Raw genomic sequence first — 12,520 nt, forward strand, 5'->3', positions numbered from 1 at the left:
TGGCCAGAAGAATTAAAAATCATTTTTGTTTGTGAGGTGGATGATGGTGGATTTGTTCACAAGTATCAGTTAAAATTAAATAAATGTTCCTAAAGCCAAGGATGGTTGAAAGTCGACTTGCTATCAAGCTCGTGATTGTGAAAATGACACAATCTACAAGTACATTGAGAATTGACTTTGAAGTATAACAAGTGGTGTTGGAGAGTTTGCCAGATTGCATACCAGTGAGACAAGGTTGCCGAGTGGTTAAGGCGATGGACTGCTAATCCATTGTGCTCTGCACGCATGGGTTCAAATAACATCCTCGTCGTTAGAATGCTTTTTAGGTAGAAGAGGCATTTTTAAAAATACTGCTACAAAAGCTGACAAACAAATGGCCAAAATAAACAAGTCAAATCAAGAAGTCTACTTTAAGATGGTAAACATGAGCAAGGGTCTTGATATTTGAACATGCAATGTAAATACTACTATCTAGAATTTATTTTGCAAATGCTTTATTTCCCCATGATGGTGGATTAGCTCAGAAGTATAGGTTAAAATAATTTATGTTTAGATAATTAAAGTCTATTACATTTCTTGGGCTTTGTTAAACTGATATGTGGTGCAGTTCAAAAAAATTTACAGCAGAGAAAAGCCCTTAATATAGGTTAAACCTTATTCCTGCATAATTTTCTTGTTTACATTACAGTGACAGCACACTCTAAATGGTGATGTTTGTAATATTTGCAGATATTTCAAATTACTGTAACTCATGTAACATAGTCTGTCACTTCATTAAAGACAAGCATAGAACATATTTAGTGAAAATTAATACATTACTTTTACAGAGAAGGTCATGTTATTGGCCAGAAGTATTAAAAATCATTTTTGTTTGTGAAGTGGGTGATGGTGGATTTCTTCACAAGTTTCGGTGAAAATTAAATAAATGTTCCTAAAGCCAAGGATGGTTGAAAGTCGACTTGCTATCAAGCTCGTGATTGTGAAAATGACACAATCTACAAGAACATAAAGAATTGACTTTGAAGTATAACAAGTGGTGTTGGAAAGATTGCCAGATTGCATACCAGTGAGATGAGGTGACTGAGTGGTTAAGGCAATGGACTGCTAATCCATTGTGCTCTGCATGTATGGGTTCAAATCCCATCCTCGTCGTCACAATGCTCTTTAGGTAGAAGAGGCATTTTTACAAATACTGTTTCATAAACAAACAAGTGAAGCTGACACAAAAATGGCCAAAATAATCAAGTCAAATCAAGAAGTCTACTTTAAGATGGTAAACATGAGCAAGTGTCTTGATATTTGAACATGCAATGTCAATACTACTATCTAGAATTTATTTTGCAAATGCTTTATTTCCCCATGATGGTGGATTAGCTCACAAGTATAGGTTAAAAGAATATATGTTTAGATAAATAAAGTATATGACATTTTTTGGGCTTTGTTAAACTGATATGGGGTGCAGTCAAAAATTTTTACAGCAGAGAAAAGCCCTTAATATAGGTTAAACCTTATTCCTGCATAATTTTCTTGTTTACATTACAGTGACAGCAAACTCTAAATGGTGATGTTTGTAATATTTGCAGAGATTTCAAATTACTGTAACTCATGTAACATAGTCTGTCACTTCATTAAAGACAAGTATAGAACACATTTATGAAAATTAATACATTACTTTTACAGAGAAGGTCATGTTATTGGCTAGAAGTATTAAAAATCATTTTTGTTTGTGTGGTGGATGATGGTGGATTTGTTCACAAGTATCAGTTAAAATTAAATAAATGTTCCTAAAGCCAAGGATGGTTGAAAGTCAACTTGCTATCAAGCTCGTGATTGTGAAAATGACACAATCTACAAGAACATAAAGAATTGACTTTGAAGTATAACAACTGGTGTTGGAAAGTTTGCCAAACTGCATACCAGTGAGACGAGGTGGCTGAGTGGTTAAGGCGATGGACTGCTAATCCATTGTGCTATGCACGCATGGGTTCAAATCCAATCCTCGTCGTCACAATGCTTTTTAGGTAGAAGAGGCATTTTTACAAATACCGCTACAAAAGCTGACACACAAATGGCCAAAATAAACAAGTCAAATCAAGAAGTCTACTTTAAGATGGTAAACATGAGCAAGTGTCTTGATATTTGAACATGCAATGTAAATACTACTATCTAGAATTTATTTTGCAAATGCTTTATTTCCCCATGATGGTGGATTAGCTCAGAAGTATAGGTTAAAATAATTTATGTTTAGATAATTAAAGTCTATTACATTTCTTGGGCTTTGTTAAACTGATATGTGGTGCAGTTAAAAAAAATTTACAGCAGAGAAAAGCCCTTAATATAGGTTAAACCTTATTCCTGCATAATTTTCTTGTTTACATTACAGTGACAGCAAACTCTAAATGGTGATGTTTGTAATATTTGCAGAGATTTCAAATTACTGTAACTCATGTAACATAGTCTGTCACTTCATTAAAGACAAGCATAGAACACATTTAGTGAAAATTAATACATTACTTTTACAGAGAAGGTCATGTTATTGGCCAGAAGTATTAAAAATCATTTTTGTTTGTGAGGTGGATGATGGTGGATTTGTTCACAAGTATCAGTTAAAATTAAATAAATGTTCCTAAAGCCAAGGATGGTTGAAAGTCGACTTGCTATCAAGCTCGTGATTGTGAAAATGACACAATCTACAAGAACATAAAGAATTGACTTTGAAGTATAACAAGTGGTGTTGGAAAGTATGCCAGATTGCATACCAGGGAGATGAGGTGGCCGAGTGGTTAAGGCGATGGACTGCTAATCCATTGTACTCTGCACGCATGGGTTCAAATCTTATCCTCGTCGTCACAATGCTCTTTAGGTAGAAGAGGCATTTTTACAAATACTGCTACAAAAGCTGACACACAAATGGCCAAAATAAACAAGTCAAATCAAGAAGTCTACTTTAAGATGGTAAACATGAGCAAGTGTCTTGATATTTGAACATGCAATGTCAATACTACTATCTAGAATTTATTTTGCAAATGCTTTATTTCCCCATGATGGTGGATTAGCTCACACGTATAGGTTAAAATGATTTATGTTTAGATAATTAAAGTCTATGACATTTCTTGAGATTTGTTAAACTGATATGGGATGCAGTTAAAATTTTCTAGAGCAGAGCCCTTAATATAGGTTAAACCTTATTCCTGCATAATTTTCTTGTTTACATTACAGTGACAGCAAACTCTAAATGGTGATGTTTGTAATATTTGCAGAGATTTGAAATTTCTGTAACTCATGTAACATAGTCTGTCACTTCATTAAAGACAAGCATAGAACATATTTAGTGAAAATTAATACATTACTTTTACAGAGAAGGTCATGTTATTGGCCAGAAGTATTAAAAATAATTTTTGTTTGTGAAGTGGGTGATGGTGGATTTCTTCACAAGTTTCGGTGAAAATTAAATAAATGTTACTAAAGCCAAGGATGGTTGAAAGTCGACTTGCTATCAAGCTCGTGATTGTGAAAATGACACAATCTACAAGAACATAAAGAAGTGACTTTGAAGTATAACAAGTGTTGTTGGAAAATTTGCCAGATTGCATACAACTGAGATGAGGTGGCTGAGTGGTTAAGGTGATGGACTGCTAATCCATTGTGCTCTGCATGTATGGGTTCAAATCCCATCCTCGTCGTCACAATGCTTTTTAGGTAGAAGAGGCATTTTTACAAATACTGTTTCATAAACAAACAAGTGAAGCTGACACAAAAATGGCCAAAATAATCAAGTCAAATCAAGAAGTCTACTTTAAGATGGTAAACATGAGCAAGTGTCTTGATATTTGAACATGCAATGTCAATACTACTATCTAGAATTTATTTTGCAAATGCTTTATTTCCCCATGATGGTGGATTAGCTCACAAGTATAGGTTAAAATAATATATGTTTAGATAATTAAAGTCTATGACATTTTTTGGGCTTTGTTAAACTGATATGGGGTGCAGTTAAAAATTTTTACAGCAGAGAAAAGCCCTTAATATAGGTTAAACCTTATTCCTGCATAATTTTCTTGTTTACATTACAGTGACAGCAAACTCTAAATGGTGATGTTTGTAATATTTGCAGAGATTTCAAATTACTGTAACTCATGTAACATAGTCTGTCACTTCATTAAAGACAAGCAAAGAACACATTTAGTGAAAATTAATACATTACTTTTACAGAGAAGGTCATGTTATTGGCCAGAAGTATTAAAAATCATTTTTGTTTGTGAGGTGGATGATGGTGGATTTGTTCACAAGTATCAGTTAAAATTAAATAAATGTTCCTAAAGCCAAGGATGGTTGAAAGTCGACTTGCTATCAAGCTCGTGATTGTGAAAATGACACAATCTATAAGAACATAAAGTATTGACTTTGAAGTATAACAAGTGGTGTTGGAAAATTTGCCAGATTGCATACCAGTGAGATGAGGTGGCCGAGTGGTTAAGGCGATGGACTGCTGGTCCATTGTGCTATGCACGCATGGGTTCAAATCCCATCCTCGTCGTCATAATGCTTTTTAGGTAGAAAAGGCATTTTTACAAATACTGCTACAAAAGCTGACACACAAATGGCCAAAATAAACAAGTCAAATCAAGAAGTCTACTTTAAGATGGTAAACATGAGCAAGTGTCTTGATATTTGAAAATGCAATGTCAATACTACTATCCAGAATTTATTTTGCAAATGCTTTATTTCCCCATGATGGTGGATTAGCTCACAAGTATAGGTTAAAATGATTTATGTTTAGATAAAGTCTATGACATTTCTTGGGATTTGTTAAACTGATATGGGATGCAGTTAAAATTTTCTACAGCAGAGCCCTTAATATAGGTTAAACCTTATTCCTGCATAATTTTCTTGTTTACATTACAGTGACAGCAAACTCTAAATGGTGATGTTTGTAATATTTGCAGAGATTTGAAATTTCTGTAACTCATGTAACATAGTCTGTCACTTCATTAAAGACAAGCATAGAACACATTTAGTGAAAATTAATACATTACTTTTACAGAGAAGGTCATGTTATTGGCCAGAAGTATTAAAAATCATTTTTGTTTGTGAGGTTAGTGATGGTGGATTTGTTCACAAGTTTCGTTTAAAATTAAATAAATGTTCCTAAAGCCAAGGATGGTTGAAAGTCGACTTGCTATCAAGCTCGTGATTGTGAAAATTACACAATCTACAAGAACATAAAGAATTGACTTTGAAGTATAACAAGTGGTGTTGGAAAGTTTGCCAGATTGCATACCAGTGAGATAAGGTGGCCGAGTGCTTAAGGCGATGGACTGCTAATCCATTGTGCTCTGCACGCATGGGTTCAAATCCCATCCTCATTGTCACAATGCTCTTTAGGTAAAAGAGGCATTTTTACAAATACTGCTTCATAAACCAGCAAGTGAAGCTGACTCAAAAATGGCCAAAATAAACAAATCAAATCAAGAAGTCTACTTTAAGATGGTTAACATGAGCAAGTGTCTTGATATTTGAACATGTAATGTCAATACTACTATCTAGAATTTATTTTGCAAATGCTTTATTTCCCCATGATGGTGGATTATCTCACAAGTATAGGTTAAAATAATTTATGTTTAGATAATTAAAGTCTATGACATTTCTTGGGCTTTGTTAAACTGATATGGGGTGCAGTTTAAATTTTTTTACAGCTGTTAAAAAACCTTAATATAGGTTAAACCTTATTCCTGCATAATTTTCTTGTTTACATTACAGTGACAGCAAACTCTAAATGGTGATGTTTGTAATATTTGTAGAGATTTCAAATTACTGTAACTTATGTAACATAGTCTGTCACTTCATTAAAGACAAGCAAAGAACACATTTAGTGAAAATTAATACATCACTTTTACAGAGAAGGTCATGTTATTGGCCAGAAGTATTAAAAATCATTTTTGTTTGTGAGGTTGGTGATGGTGGATTTGTTCACAAGTTTCGTTTAAAATTAAATAAATGTTCCTAAAGCCAAGGATGGTTGAAAGTCGACTTGCTATCAAGCTCGTGATTGTGAAAATGACACAATCTACAAGAACATAAAGAATTGACTTTGAAGTATAACAAGTGGTGTTGGAAAGTTTGCCAGATTGCATACCAGTGAGATGAGGTGGCCGAGTGCTTAAGGTGATGTACTGCTAATCCATTGTGCTCTGCACGCATGGGTTCAAATCCCATCCTCGTCGTCACAATGCTCTTTAGGTAGAAGAGGCATTTTTACAAATACTGCTTCATAAACCAGCAAGTGAAGCTGACTCAAAAATGGCCAAAATAAACAAATCAAATCAAGAAGTCTACTTTAAGATGGTTAACATGAGCAAGTGTCTTGATATTTGAACATGTAATGTCAATACTACTATCTAGAATTTATTTAGCAAATGCTTTATTTCCCCATGATGGTGGATTAGCTCACAAGTATAGGTTAAAATAATTTATGTTTAGATGATTAAAGTCTATGACATTTCTTGGGATTTGTTAAACTGATATGGGATGCAGTTAAAATTTTCTACAGCAGAGCCCTTAATATAGGTTAAACCTTATTCCTGCATAATTTTCTTGTTTACATTACAGTGACAGCAAACTCTAAATGGTGATGTTTGTAATATTTGCAGAGATTTCAAATTACTGTAACTCATGTAACATAGTCTGTCACTTCATTAAAGAAAAGCAAAGAACACATTTAGTGAAAATTAATACATCACTTTTACAGAGACGGTCATGTTATTGGCCAGAAGTATTAAAAATAATTTTTGTTTGTGAGGTGGATGATGGTGGATTTGTTCACAAGTATCAGTTAAAATTAAATAAATGTTCCTAAAGCCAAGGATGGTTGAAAGTCGACTTGCTATCAAGCTCGTGATTGTGAAAATGACACAATCTACAAGAACATAAAGAATTGACTTTAAAGTATAACAAGTGGTGTTGGAAAGTTTGCCAGATTGCATACCAGAGAGACGAGGTGGCCGAGTGGTTAAGGCGATGGACTGCTAATCCATTGTGCTATGCACGCATGGGTTCAAATCCCATCCTCGTCGTCACAATGCTTTTTAGGTAGAAGAGGCATTTTTACAAATACTGCTACAAAAGCTGACACACAAATGGCCAAAATAAAAAAGTCAAATCAAGAAGTCTACTTTAAGATGGTAAACATGAGCAAGTGTCTTGATATTTGAACATGCAATGTCAATACTACTATCTAGAATTTATTTTGCAAATGCTTTATTTCCCCTTGATGGTGGATTAGCTCACAAGTATAGGTTAAAATGATTTATGTTTAGATAATTAAAGTCTATGACATTTCTTGGGCTTTGTTAAACTGATATGGGATGCAGTTAAAATTTTTTACAGCAGAGCCCTTAATATAGGTTAAACATTATTCCTGCATAATTTTCTAGTTTACATTACAGTGACAGCAAACTCTAAATGGTGATGTTTGTAATATTTGCAGAGATTTAAAATCACTGTAACTCATGTAACATAGTCTGTCACTTCATTAAAGACAAGCATAGAACACATTTAGTGAAAATTAATACATTACTTTTACAGAGAAGGTCATGTTATTGGCCAGAAGAATTAAAAATCATTTTTGTTTGTGAGGTGGATGATGGTGGATTTGTTCACAAGTATCAGTTAAAATGAAATAAATGTTCCTAAAGCCAAGGATGGTTGAAAGTCGACTTGCTATCAAGCTCGTGATTGTGAAAATGACACAATCTACAAGAACATAAAGAATTGACTTTGAAGTATAACAAGTGGTGTTGGAAAGTTTGCCAGATTGCATACCAGTGAGACGAGGTGGCCGAATGGTTAAGGCGATGGACTGCTAATCCATTGTGCTCTGCACGCATGGGTTCAAATCCCAACCTCGTCGTCACAATGCTCTTTAGGTAGAAGAGGCATTTTTACAAATACTGCTTCATAAACCAACAAATGAAGCTGACACAAAAATGGCCAAAATAAACAAGTCAAATCAAGAAGTCTACTTTAAGATGGTAAACATGAGCAAGTGTCTTGATATTTGAACATGGAATGTCAATACTACTATCTAGAATTTATTTTGTAAATGCTTTATTTCCCCATAATGGTGGATTAGCTCACAAGTATAGGTTAAAATAATATATGTTTAGATAATTAAAGTCTATGACATTTCTTGGGCTTTGTTAAACTGATATGGGGTGCAGTTAAAAAATTTTACAGCAGAGAAAAGCCCTTAATATAGGTTAAACCTTATTCCTGCATAATTTTCTTGTTTACATTACAGTGACAGCAAACTCTAAATGGTGATGTTTGTAATATTTGCAGAGATTTCAAATTATTGTAACTCATGTAACATAGTCTGTCACTTCATTAAAGACAAGTATAGAACACATTTAGTGAAAAATAATACATTACTTTTACAGAGAAGGTCATGTTATTGGCTAGAAGTATAAAAAATCATTTTTGTTTGTGAGGTGGATGATGGTGGATTTGTTCACAAGTATCAGTTAAAATTAAATAAATGTTCCTAAAGCCAAGGATGGTTGAAAGTCGACTTGCTATCAAGCTCGTGATTGTGAAAATGACACAATCTACAAGAACATAAAGAATTGACTTTGAAGTATAACAAGTGGTGTTGGAAAGTTTGCCAGATTGCATACCATAGAGACGAGGTGGCCGAGTGGTTAAGGCGATGGACTGCTAATCCATTGTGCTATGCACGCATGGGTTCAAATCCCATCCTGGTCGTCACAATGCTTTTTAGGTAGAAGAGGCATTTTTACAAATACTGCTACAAAAGCTGACACACAAATGGCCAAAATAAAAAAGTCAAATCAAGAAGTCTACTTTAAGATGGTAAACATGAGCAAGTGTCTTGATATTTGAACATGCAATGTCAATACTACTATCTAGAATTTATTTTGCAAATGCTTTATTTCCCCTTGATGGTGGATTAGCTCACAAGTATAGGTTAAAATGATTTATGTTTAGATAAAGTCTATGACATTTCTTGGGCTTTGTTAAACTGATATGGGATGCAGTTAAATTTTTTTACAGCAGAGCCCTTAATATAGGTTAAACATTATTCCTGCATAATTTTCTAGTTTACATTACAGTGACAGCAAACTCTAAATGGTGATGTTTGTAATATTTGCAGAGATTTAAAATCACTGTAACTCATGTAACATAGTCTGTCACTTCATTAAAGACAAGCATAGAACACATTTAGTGAAAATTAATACATTACTTTTACAGAGAAGGTCATGTTATTGGCCAGAAGAATTAAAAATCATTTTTGTTTGTGAGGTGGATGATGGTGGATTTGTTCACAAGTATCAGTTAAAATGAAATAAATTTTCCTAAAGCCAAGGATGGTTGAAAGTCGACTTGCTATCAAGCTCGTGATTGTGAAAATGACACAATCTACAAGAACATAAAGAATTGACTTTGAAGTATAACAAGTGGTGTTGGAAAGTTTGCCAGATTGCATACCAGTGAGACGAGGTGGCCGAATGGTTAAGGCGATGGACTGCTAATCCATTGTGCTCTGCACGCATGGGTTCAAATCCCAACCTCGTCGTCACAATGCTCTTTAGGTAGAAGAGGCATTTTTACAAATACTGCTTCATAAACCAACAAATGAAGCTGACAAAAAATGGCCAAAATAAACAAGTCAAATCAAGAAGTCTACTTTAAGATGGTAAACATGAGCAAGTGTCTTGATATTTGAACATGGAATGTCAATACTACTATCTAGAATTTATTTTGTAAATGCTTTATTTCCCCATGATGGTGGATTAGCTCACAAGTATAGGTTAAAATAATTTATGTTTAGATAATTAAAGTCTATGACATTTCTTGGGCTTTGTTAAACTGATATGGGGTGCAGTTAAAAAATTTTACAGCAGAGAAAAGCTATTAATATAGGTTAAAACTTATTCCTGCATAATTTTCTTGTTTACATTACAGTGACAGCAAACTCTAAATGGTGATGTTTGTAATATTTGCAGAGATTTCAAATTATTGTAACTCATGTAACATAGTCTGTCACTTCATTAAAGACAAGTATAGAACACATTTAGTGAAAAATAATACATTACTTTTACAGAGAAGGTCATGTTATTGGCTAGAAGTATAAAAAATCATTTTTGTTTGTGAGGTGGATGATGGTGGATTTGTTCACAAGTATCAGTTAAAATTAAATAAATGTTCCTAAAGCCAAGGATGGTTGAAAGTCGAATTGCTATCAAGCTCGTTATTGTGAAAATGACACAATCTACAAGAACATAAAGAATTGACTTCGAAGTATAACAAGTGGTGTCGGAAAGTTTGCCAGACTGCATACCAGTGAGACGAGGTGGTCGAGTGGTTAAGGTGATAGACTGCTAATCCATTGTGCTCTGTACGCATGGGTTCAAATCCTATCCTCGTCGTTAGAATGCTTTTTAGGTAGAAGAGGCATTTTTACAAATACTGCTACAAAAGCTGACAAACAAATGGCCAAAATAAACAAGTCAAATCAAGAAGTCTACTTTAAGATGGTAAACATGAGCAAGTGTCTTGATATTTGAACATGCAATGTCAATACTACTATCTAGAATTTATTTTGCAAATGCTTTATTTCCCCATGATGGTGGATTAGCTCAGAAGTATAGGTTAAAATAATTTATGTTTAGATAATTAAAGTCTATTACATTTCTTGGGCTTTGATAAAAAGATATGTGGTGCAGTTTAAAAAAATTTACAGCAGAGAAAAGCCCTTAATATAGGTTAAACCTTATTCCTGCATAATTGTCTTGTTTACATTACAGTAACAGCAAACTCTAAATGGTGATGTTTGTAATATTTGCAGAGATTTGAAATTTCTGTAACTCATGTAACATAGTCTGTCACTTCATTAAAGACAAGCAAATAACACATTTAGGGAAAATTAATACATTACTTTTACAGAGAAGGTCATGTTATTGGCCAGAAGTATTAAAAATCATTTTTGTTTGTGAGGTGGATGATGGTGGATTTGTTCACAAGTATCAGTTAAAATTAAATAAATGTTCCTAAAGCCAAGGATGGTTGAAAGTCGAATTTCTATCAAGCTCGTTATTGTGAAAATGACACAATCTACAAGAACATAAAGAATTGACTTCGAAGTATAACAAGTGGTGTCGGAAAGTTTGCCAGACTGCATACCAGTGAGACGAGGTGGTCGAGTGGTTAAGGCGATAGACTGCTAATCCATTGTGCTCTGTACGCATGGGTTCAAATCCTATCCTCGTCGTTAGAATGCTTTTTAGGTAGAAGAGGCATTTTTACAAATACTGCTACAAAAGCTGACAAACAAATGGCCAAAATAAACAAGTCAAATCAAGAAGTCTACTTTAAGATGGTAAACATGAGCAAGTGTCTTGATATTTGAACATGCAATGTCAATACTACTATCTAGAATTTATTTTGCAAATGCTTTATTTCCCCATGATGGTGGATTAGCTCAGAAGTATAGGTTAAAATAATTTATGTTTAGATAATTAAAGTCTATTACATTTCTTGGGCTTTGTTAAACTGATATGTGGTGCAGTTTAAAAAAATTTACAGCAGAGAAAAGCCCTTAATATAGGTTAAACCTAATTCCTGCATAATTGTCTTGTTTACATTACAGTAACAGCAAACTCTAAATGGTGATGTTTGTAATATTTGCAGAGATTTGAAATTTCTGTAACTCATGTAACATAGTCTGTCACTTCATTAAAGACAAGCATAGAACACATTTAGTGAAAATTAATACATTACTTTTACAGAGAAGGTCATGTTATTGGCCAGAAGTATTAAAAATCATTTTTGTTTGAGAGGTTGGTGATGGTGGATTTGTTCACAAGTTTCATTTAAAATTAAATAAATGTTCCTAAAGCCAAGGATGGTTGAAAGTCGACTTGCTATCAAGCTCGTGATTGTGAAAATGACACAATCTACAAGAACATAAAGAATTGACTTTGAAGTATAACAAGTGGTGTTGGAAAGTTTGCCAGACTGCATACCAGTGAGATGAGGTGGCCGAGTGGTTAAGTCGATGGACTGCTAATCCATTGTGCTCTGCACGCATGGGTTCAAATCCCATCCTCGTCGTCACAATGCTCTTTAGGTAGAAGAGGCATTTTTACAAATACTGCTTCATAAACCAGCAAGTGAAGCTGACTCAAAAATGGCCAAAATAAACAAATCAAATCAAGAAGTCTACTTTAAGATGGTTAACATGAGCAAGTGTCTTGATATTTGAACATGTAATGTCAATACTACTATCTAGAATTTATTTTGCAAATGCTTTATTTCCCCATGATGGTGGATTAGCTCTGATGTATAGGTTAAAATAATTTATGTTTAGATAATTAAAGTCTATTACATTTCTTGGGCTTTGTTAAACTGATATACGGTGCAGTTTAAAAAAATTTACAGCAGAGAAAAGCCCTTAAAATAGGTTAAACCTTATTCCTGCATAATTTTCTTGTTTACATTA

General features: G+C 33.8%; 15 non-coding genes across 15 annotated transcripts; all 15 read left to right on the plus strand.

The window, feature by feature from the left end:
- Positions 1–228: 228 nt before the first annotated feature.
- On the plus strand, positions 229–310 carry TRNAS-GCU (transfer RNA serine (anticodon GCU)). The gene has a single exon. It is a non-coding gene; the product is annotated as a tRNA-Ser (tRNA).
- A 760-nt stretch (positions 311–1,070) lies between these two features.
- Positions 1,071–1,152, plus strand: TRNAS-GCU (transfer RNA serine (anticodon GCU)). Its single transcript has one exon. It is a non-coding gene; the product is annotated as a tRNA-Ser (tRNA).
- A 771-nt stretch (positions 1,153–1,923) lies between these two features.
- TRNAS-GCU (transfer RNA serine (anticodon GCU)) lies at positions 1,924–2,005 on the plus strand. Its single transcript has one exon. It is a non-coding gene; the product is annotated as a tRNA-Ser (tRNA).
- A 760-nt stretch (positions 2,006–2,765) lies between these two features.
- Positions 2,766–2,847, plus strand: TRNAS-GCU (transfer RNA serine (anticodon GCU)). The gene has a single exon. It is a non-coding gene; the product is annotated as a tRNA-Ser (tRNA).
- A 754-nt stretch (positions 2,848–3,601) lies between these two features.
- TRNAS-GCU (transfer RNA serine (anticodon GCU)) lies at positions 3,602–3,683 on the plus strand. The gene has a single exon. It is a non-coding gene; the product is annotated as a tRNA-Ser (tRNA).
- Positions 3,684–4,455: 772 nt separating this feature from the next.
- On the plus strand, positions 4,456–4,537 carry TRNAS-GCU (transfer RNA serine (anticodon GCU)). Its single transcript has one exon. It is a non-coding gene; the product is annotated as a tRNA-Ser (tRNA).
- A 750-nt stretch (positions 4,538–5,287) lies between these two features.
- On the plus strand, positions 5,288–5,369 carry TRNAS-GCU (transfer RNA serine (anticodon GCU)). Its single transcript has one exon. It is a non-coding gene; the product is annotated as a tRNA-Ser (tRNA).
- A 773-nt stretch (positions 5,370–6,142) lies between these two features.
- On the plus strand, positions 6,143–6,224 carry TRNAS-GCU (transfer RNA serine (anticodon GCU)). Its single transcript has one exon. It is a non-coding gene; the product is annotated as a tRNA-Ser (tRNA).
- A 767-nt stretch (positions 6,225–6,991) lies between these two features.
- On the plus strand, positions 6,992–7,073 carry TRNAS-GCU (transfer RNA serine (anticodon GCU)). The gene has a single exon. It is a non-coding gene; the product is annotated as a tRNA-Ser (tRNA).
- A 754-nt stretch (positions 7,074–7,827) lies between these two features.
- Positions 7,828–7,909, plus strand: TRNAS-GCU (transfer RNA serine (anticodon GCU)). Its single transcript has one exon. It is a non-coding gene; the product is annotated as a tRNA-Ser (tRNA).
- Positions 7,910–8,681: 772 nt separating this feature from the next.
- Positions 8,682–8,763, plus strand: TRNAS-GCU (transfer RNA serine (anticodon GCU)). Its single transcript has one exon. It is a non-coding gene; the product is annotated as a tRNA-Ser (tRNA).
- Positions 8,764–9,513: 750 nt separating this feature from the next.
- On the plus strand, positions 9,514–9,595 carry TRNAS-GCU (transfer RNA serine (anticodon GCU)). The gene has a single exon. It is a non-coding gene; the product is annotated as a tRNA-Ser (tRNA).
- Positions 9,596–10,366: 771 nt separating this feature from the next.
- TRNAS-GCU (transfer RNA serine (anticodon GCU)) lies at positions 10,367–10,448 on the plus strand. The gene has a single exon. It is a non-coding gene; the product is annotated as a tRNA-Ser (tRNA).
- Positions 10,449–11,208: 760 nt separating this feature from the next.
- On the plus strand, positions 11,209–11,290 carry TRNAS-GCU (transfer RNA serine (anticodon GCU)). Its single transcript has one exon. It is a non-coding gene; the product is annotated as a tRNA-Ser (tRNA).
- Positions 11,291–12,050: 760 nt separating this feature from the next.
- On the plus strand, positions 12,051–12,132 carry TRNAS-GCU (transfer RNA serine (anticodon GCU)). Its single transcript has one exon. It is a non-coding gene; the product is annotated as a tRNA-Ser (tRNA).
- The last annotated feature ends 388 nt before the right edge of the window (positions 12,133–12,520 follow it).

Source organism: Pseudophryne corroboree, chromosome 11, assembly GCF_028390025.1.
Source record: "Pseudophryne corroboree isolate aPseCor3 chromosome 11, aPseCor3.hap2, whole genome shotgun sequence".
Classification (NCBI taxonomy): domain Eukaryota; kingdom Metazoa; phylum Chordata; class Amphibia; order Anura; family Myobatrachidae; genus Pseudophryne; species Pseudophryne corroboree.